Source organism: Berghia stephanieae, chromosome 4 (assembly GCF_034508935.2).
Source record: "Berghia stephanieae isolate SIO BIC M18660-M18661 chromosome 4, UCSD_Bste_1.3, whole genome shotgun sequence".
Lineage (NCBI taxonomy): Eukaryota > Metazoa > Mollusca > Gastropoda > Nudibranchia > Aeolidiidae > Berghia > Berghia stephanieae.
In genome coordinates, this window is record NC_088363.1 from 41,208,238 (window position 1) to 41,215,737 (window position 7,500).

At 36.0% G+C, this 7,500-nt stretch overlaps 1 protein-coding gene across 3 annotated transcripts in view; it reads right to left on the reverse strand.

Moving 5' to 3' along the window:
• Positions 1-4,967, reverse strand: part of LOC144970589 (uncharacterized) — a 23,879-nt gene extending 18,912 nt beyond the window's left edge. The window contains exon 1 of one of the 3 annotated variants that reach the window (XM_078910367.1): positions 4,556-4,967. The gene's annotated coding sequence lies outside the window, so the exon portion shown is untranslated. Of the gene's footprint in view, positions 1-3,681; positions 4,206-4,259; positions 4,347-4,555 lie in introns of those variants that run through there. The other 2 variants (XM_078910368.1, XM_078910366.1) reach the window with 2 other exon arrangements.
• Positions 4,968-7,500: the final 2,533 nt, after the last annotated feature.

The window sequence follows — 7,500 nt, forward strand, 5'->3', positions numbered from 1 at the left end:
TGCAGATGATGTCACTCAGGCCTTTGTTATTGTTTTTGCCATCCGCGTTTGTGAGTTGTTCTCACTAAACTGTATTAAACAGACTATAAAAGTTCATGGTTACACAGAGTTTGTGTGTTGGTTCGTTATACTTCCGGATGGCAATGTTGTGAACTCCTTGGCCAAGCGCATTCTATCTATAGACACTTAGCTAACCACGCCTCTCGGACAGTCGTCATTATGTTTTTAAAAATACCAGTGATTGGTGAACATTGCAAACTACACAGCATTTACTATCGATGGAATGTGTCTAATTTTTTTAAAACCCACCGTTCTACCGCTTGATGAATAAAACCAAAACAGAAATTTTATGTGTAAACTTAAACATTTTTAACATGATCGAGAAAGTCGTGTGATAACTAGTCACCCATTTGGCGGGATGAAAACAATAACAATGATCGGAGAAAGGTTGAATTCATTCACGTTATTGTTTGTAAACAACCAACTATGTTTGTCCGAGCAAGGTATGTCACACATTTCATGTTTTGATTGGTCAAAAATCTAATGGTTAATTGTTGAGTTGATTTAAATGATAAAAAATGATTTATTTTTTTTAAATAATATACTTGATTTAAGTTTTTATGCTTTACTAGGGCACGAAATCCGTGGAAGTGTAGATGTAACAGCCTTTTGGGGGACTAACAATGAAAAGGTTACATACTGAGTCATACTGTGGCATAGCAATTAAGTAGAATGGTGCATATGCAGATTATTAGGATTACGGAGCTTAAAAGAGCAAGGATGGATGATCTTTCTTGACGACCAGCATATATTTATACTAGAAAGTAAGATGGCATCATTATGAAGCCAGAAGATCAATTACACAAGACGTGTATTCAATCCTCTGGAAAAGTAGTTTTACACTTCCAGTGAAACTGAAACCACATTTTTGTTATCAACTGAGGAAACTGAAATAATTTCTCAAAGTGACAAAATTAAAATTTCATATTTCTTATCATATCAACTTCCAGTTTCCCTTCTAGCATCTGCTTCTGTCTGGCATCCCGATATAATACCGTTTCGTGACGATAACCCTCATTGGGGCAAAAGCTCTCAAACCCGGGACCTCAGGGGGTCTTCAAGAAATCCCAGGTTTAAGAGGTTTTGTTTTTGTTTTTTTCCAAGATGAGGGTCACTTAAATTAATCGATATTTGAAGGTCGAGTTTAAGTCTCTGGCCAATTTTTTTAAATACAGGTCTTTCCGGAGTACAGCGGTTAACTGGTTAGTGTTCGCGTTCATAAGTGCACCATGTTCTATTATAAGTACACCAAAAAGCATCGCTCAATAGAGAAAATAACGCTCAGTGAATGTGAATCTTGCTATGAACTCGTATTAATAGGTAGAACGATATTGACGTCACTCAGCTCTTCGTTGATGTTTATAACCAGCCAATTCTATGAGCAGTTCAAACTAAATTGTATTAATCAGACTATAAACGTTTACAATAATATAGTTTTGTGTGTCGATACGTTATAGATGGTATGCGCTTGGCTAAGAAGCTCATAACATTGCCATCCGGAAGTATAACGGACCAACACACAAAACCGTGTGTAATCATTAACGTTTATAGTTTGGTTAATACAGTTCAGTGAGCATTACTCATAAACGCGGATGGCAAAAAACAATAACAAAGACCAGTGTGACGTCATCTTCGAACTATCTATAGATAGTATGCAGATGACGTCACTCAGGCCTTTGTTATTGTTTTTGCCATCCGCGTTTGTGAGTTGTTCTCACTAAACTGTATTAACCAGACTATAAAAGTTCATCGTTACACAGAGTTTGTGTGTTGGTCCGTTATACTTCCGGATGGCAATGTTATGAACTCCTTGGCCAAGCGCATTCTATCTATATCCGACTGTGGATGTTATGAGTTTTTAACTAAACACATAGCATCATTATATATATATATATATATATATATATATATATATATATATATATATATATATATATATATATAATATATATATATATATCTGTGCTTAGGTCCGGCACACTGGCATATTTAGACATATTATTTATATGCGGCTTATTAATTTTCACCATTAAAAAACTACACAGCTTTGTATATTTATTTGAATATAGGTATCTTTACGTGGTGTTTACCATTTGGGCCGTATTAATTTGCATTTATAATTTTATACCTACTCTCTCTCACTCTCTCTCTCTCTCTCTCTCTCTCTCTCTCTCTCTCTGTGTGTGTGTGTGTGTGTGTGTATGTGTGTGTGTTTTGTCTATCTTACTCCCTCTCTCTCTCTCTGTCTCCCTCATCTACTCTCTGTGTGTGTGCATGTGTGTGTGTGTGTGTGTGTGTTTTGTCTATCTTACTCTCTCTCTCTCTCTGTGTCTCCCTTCTCTCCTCTCTCTCTCTCTCTCTCTCGCTCTCTCTCTCTCTCTCTTTCTTTCTTTCTCTCCCTCCCTCCCTGTCTCTTTGCCCCCCCCTCTCTCTCTCTCTCTCTCTCTTCTTTTCAATTTCTCTCTCTCTCTCTCTCTCTCTCTCTCTCTCTCTCTCTCTCTCTCTCTCTCTCTCTCTCTCTCTACCTTTCCCATATATTTAGTCTCTGTGAATGTGTGTGTGTGTGAGAGAGAGAGAGTGTGTGTGTGTTTGTGTTTGTGCTTGCACATATGCATGCGTATGTTTAGTGTATTTGTGTGACAGAGAGAGAGAGAGAGAGAGAGAGAGAGAGAGAGAGAGAGAGAAATTGAGGGAGCAAATGAAGGCAGAGGAAAAGAGAAAAACACTGAATCTCTGTGTGTATCTAGATCTATGTGTATAATTGGACAAACAAAATCGTGGTTAAGTTTGAAAAAACCCACGCACTACTTTAAAAAAAAAAACATAACAGAGAGATGATTTACAAGGGAAAAAACATCATCTCCCAAAAATGTAACTATACATTCGACTGTTTCCCTCCCAACCAAGTTCTGCGGCCAGGGTCAGGACAAAACTAAGTAATCTCATTCCAAGACAAAGACAGAAAGCTATTGGATATAGGGGGCGGGGGTTGGGGGGGGGGGGCGGAAGAGAAGACACAGCCGAGAACCCCACCAAGAAGACTTCTGTAATTTCATCGTGAAATTTTGTTTGACATAGAAGCGTTTCTACTTTACATCCGATGATATTTCTATCCCGAGTTTCTTCAAACTGACAAATTAGGGAGCGTAAGATTTTAAAAATCTGAAAACAGAGTATGCAACAGTGTTAAACAAAGCTGACAACAAATACAAGAGAAAAATACTTTCCCAAAACATCAGACTGCCTCGACTCGTCGCCATCGCCTGACACCGTGGCCTTCGTATAGTTATGGCCTGATACCGTAGCCATCGTTTTGTTATAGCTTGATACTGAAATCCAAAAGGACTGGCAGTTTGACGTCATTATTTGTTTTTTGCACCACCTAGTGAGTTGTCGTTAGAAGAGTTCATGGAAACAAGTTATTTCATTGGTTGAACTATTGAAAACAACTCACGATTTGTTTTCTTTTGTGGCAAAAGACTGGCATTTTGACGTCACTTTGGTCAGTATCAGGCCACGGTCAGGCTGATATTTTGAGAATATATTTTCTTATATTTTTCTTCCTGCACTGTTTCATATACATGTTTTCAGATTTTTATCAGAATTTAAAGTCCAACTTACCAACTTCTCCGGGTTTTAGTTTTCCTGGTTGGATAGGACACACACAAAGTAAATAAGTCACAAGCACACGTCTATTGTTATTGAAATGAATCAACTCAAGACAAACGGTAAGTAATATCTATATTAATATCTTTACAGTCACTACCATTAGTCTATTACGGAAACGGTCCACTTAGCAAGACCTTGTAAACACTTGATACACGGTGACTGTGTTGACAAGACAACAGCAGCTGATAATTGATCATAACCCATAATAACCCTTATCTCTGATATGTTCTGAAAAAAAAAATTAATAGTTTTTAAATTTGGCCAAAACAATCGTCCCTCAAATATCGATTGATTAAAATGACCCTCATCTTGTCAAAAACTCTCAAACCTGGGAATTCACTGAAGATTTCCTTGAAGTCCCGGCTTTGAGAGTTTTTGACAAGATGAGGATAATTTAATCGATCGATTTTTGAGGTTCGAGTTTTCTGGCTAAATTTTTTAATGTGCTTTTGCAGAATTTGGCAGATCTGTCGACTGATGAAATGAACAAATAAATTAAATTTTAAGAAAACTGATTTGGGCTTGCCAACCTGTAATCTTAAAAAAAGTTGGTGTTAAGATTATGATTGTATAGGTCGATGAATAAAATAAATGAAAGAATGGGTGAAAATCAATGATGATGATGATGATGATGATGATGATGATGATGATGATGATGATGATGCTGATGACGACGACGACGATGAAGATGATGATGATGACGACGACGATGAAGAAGATGATGATGATGATGATGATGATGACGACGACGATGATGATGATGATGATGATGATGATGATGATGATGATGATGATGGAGAAGAAGATGACGATGTTGCATACTCACCCTATCATTTCTAAAGCTCATCAAACAAAAGGTTAGCATAATTTTGGTTTATGTTGTTGTTATTCATTGTTTGTTTGTTTGGGATTTTTTTCTTCTTTTTGGTAGTTATTCAGTGACATATGAGAGGTCCGTGGAGCTGAAGTTTTATAGTGAGTCTATGTTCACGCCGAAAACTATAGATAGTTCGAAGATGACATCACCCAGGTCTTTGTTATTGTTTTTTGCCATCCGCGTTTATGAGTAATGCTCACTGAACTGTATAAACCCGACTATAAACGTTCATGGATACACACAGTTTTGTGTGTTGGTCCGTTCTACTTCCGGATGGCAATGTTATGAGCTTCTTAGCCAAGTGCATACTATCTATAGTTGGCAGGGCTGGTGTTTAGTCTTCATTGGTAAGTCCAGTTCTATTTTTAGAATATGATGACGTGAGCATCACATGTTGTCTTTTACAAGATCGAAGGTCAATTAAAAACGCTTTACCTTCTTCGGCTTCTGGTTTTTTTTTTCTTTTAAAGTCGGTTTGTATGTAATTAAATCAAGTGCATTGCCTGAGCGATTTACTTTTATCTTCTCGTCTCGTAATTTGTGAGTGTGTTGTTTTGGTTACTCGACCTCTTGACCCTTTACTATTATGAAACAGGGCCAGAAATAAATTTTTTTAAAAAGAAGGAGAGGGGGAAGGGGGGGGGGGGGGGGGGAGGGTAGTCGTGAGTCGGGTTTTCAACGACGGGCTCATTGTTGTAATGGAAATGTCAAAAAATGACGCAAACTATTGTCCATTATAACTATGATAAACTAAGCCCATAAGCGGGGTTTGGATGTCAGACCTGCAAAAATGTACACGTCGGTTTTGAAAAAAAGGTAAGCAATGACAATAATAATAATAATAATAATAATAATAATAATAATAATAATAATAATAATAATAATAATAATAATAATGATGATGATGATGATGATGATGATGATGATGATGATGATGATGATGATGATGACGATGATGATGAATAATAATATTAATAATATAATAATAATAATAATAATAATAATAATAATAATAATAATAATAATAATAATAATAAATAATAATAATAATAACAATAATAATATATAATATAATATAATATAATAACAATAATAATAACAATAATAATAATAATAATAATAATAATAATAATAATAATAATAAATAATAATAATAATAATAATAATAATAATAATAATAATAATAATAATAATATAAAATAATAATAATAATAATAATAATATAAAATAATAATAATAATAAATAATAAATGAAATAATTATAATATGCGAGAGCAACATAGAAATGGAAAAGAGATAAGGGGGGGGGGGGGGGGCTAAAAAGCAATAAAAACCGTTCCTATGTTTTCGTTTTTAAGTGTTTTCCGGCGCTTACGACACCATTTCAACGCTAGAAAAAAAAAGACATAAAATGGGAGATTAAAGAAAAACCTATCTAGATTAATTGAAGCACATAAGAAAACGTAAGACAAATGGGAATTTATTGAAATGTGGATAGATTTAGATTCCAAGAGCACACTATCATTGTAATTAGTTTGAGATCACCTACAAACTGGTTCAAATAGGGAATCGATGTAGGTTCCAGAGCACACTATCATTGTAATTAGTTTGAGATCACCTAAAAACTGGTTCAAATAGGGAATCGATGTAAATTCCAGAGCACACTATCATTGTAATTAGTTTGAGATCACCTAAAAACTGGTTCAAATAGGGAACAGATGTAGATTCCAGAGCACACTGTCATTGTAATTAGTTTGAGATCACCTAAAAACTGGTTCAAATAGGGAACAGATGTAGATTCCAGAGCACACTATCATTGTTATTAGTTTGAGATCATCTAAAAGCCGAAGTCAGACACAAGCAAGGAATCCCACCAAGAGTAATACACTCAAATGCTTGCAAAACAAGATTTATTCAAAACAAACTAAAATATTACAGTACACAACAGAGAGATAATTTGCAAAGAAATAGAATATACAATTTGACTCTTTCCCTCTCAGGCAGAGACCACGGCAAATGGCCGGGACAAATCCATGCGACCCATTCCAAGACAAAGACAGTAACCAACTCAGAAAACAGAGATATAAGGGGATAGAAGACACAGCAAGTGATCTCCTGTCCAGCATGAAAGGTCATGCAGAATACCCCACCCAGAGGTGAAGTTATGAATATGTTGTATGATGTCCGATAGGCCAATGGTGTTTGTGATGCACGTTGTCCAAGTACGACAGCGTGGCGCAGCGGTACCATCTTTGCTTCGTACCCGAAAGGTATCGGGTTCGAATATCCGCTACGTTGTGTGGCCTTGAGCAAGTCACCTCGCCCTAGCTCAGTTTTCGGTGCTGTAATGTAGCTGACGCCTGGGTTATTCCAGTCTTCCCTTGGGATAGACCCTTGAGACGAAATTCCCCTATAAGACGAATAAAGGGAATGCTATTTTTAGATTTTTATTTTTTAGAAGTGTAATTTGTTGCTGTTGAATACAAGACCCGAAAGAAAAGTACCCCCCCCCCCAACTTCCCATTTTCTGCTCTAGGGGAATTCCTTCTGTCCGTTCACAGTGGTATGTAAGTTTTGTTTTGAATAGTTTTACGGCGCTTGCGACACAGTTCGGTCATTTTAGCGCCAGTAAAAAGTAAGAAAATTGGATAGTCAAAAAAATTATAGATTTACAATTAAGACGACATGAGAAAAAGTGCGTCAAAAGGGAATAGTTCAAATAGGGAACAGATGTAGATTCCAAAAGAACACTATAAATGAGACCCTACGCCTCGAAGCGGTATTAAGTCGGGATTTAGAAAATGAAGAAACCCGGTTTTAAAATGGGAATGGTCAAAATTATCAAATTTCAGATTTTGGTTTTGTCAGAAACTACAATCATTTTTCTGCATGAA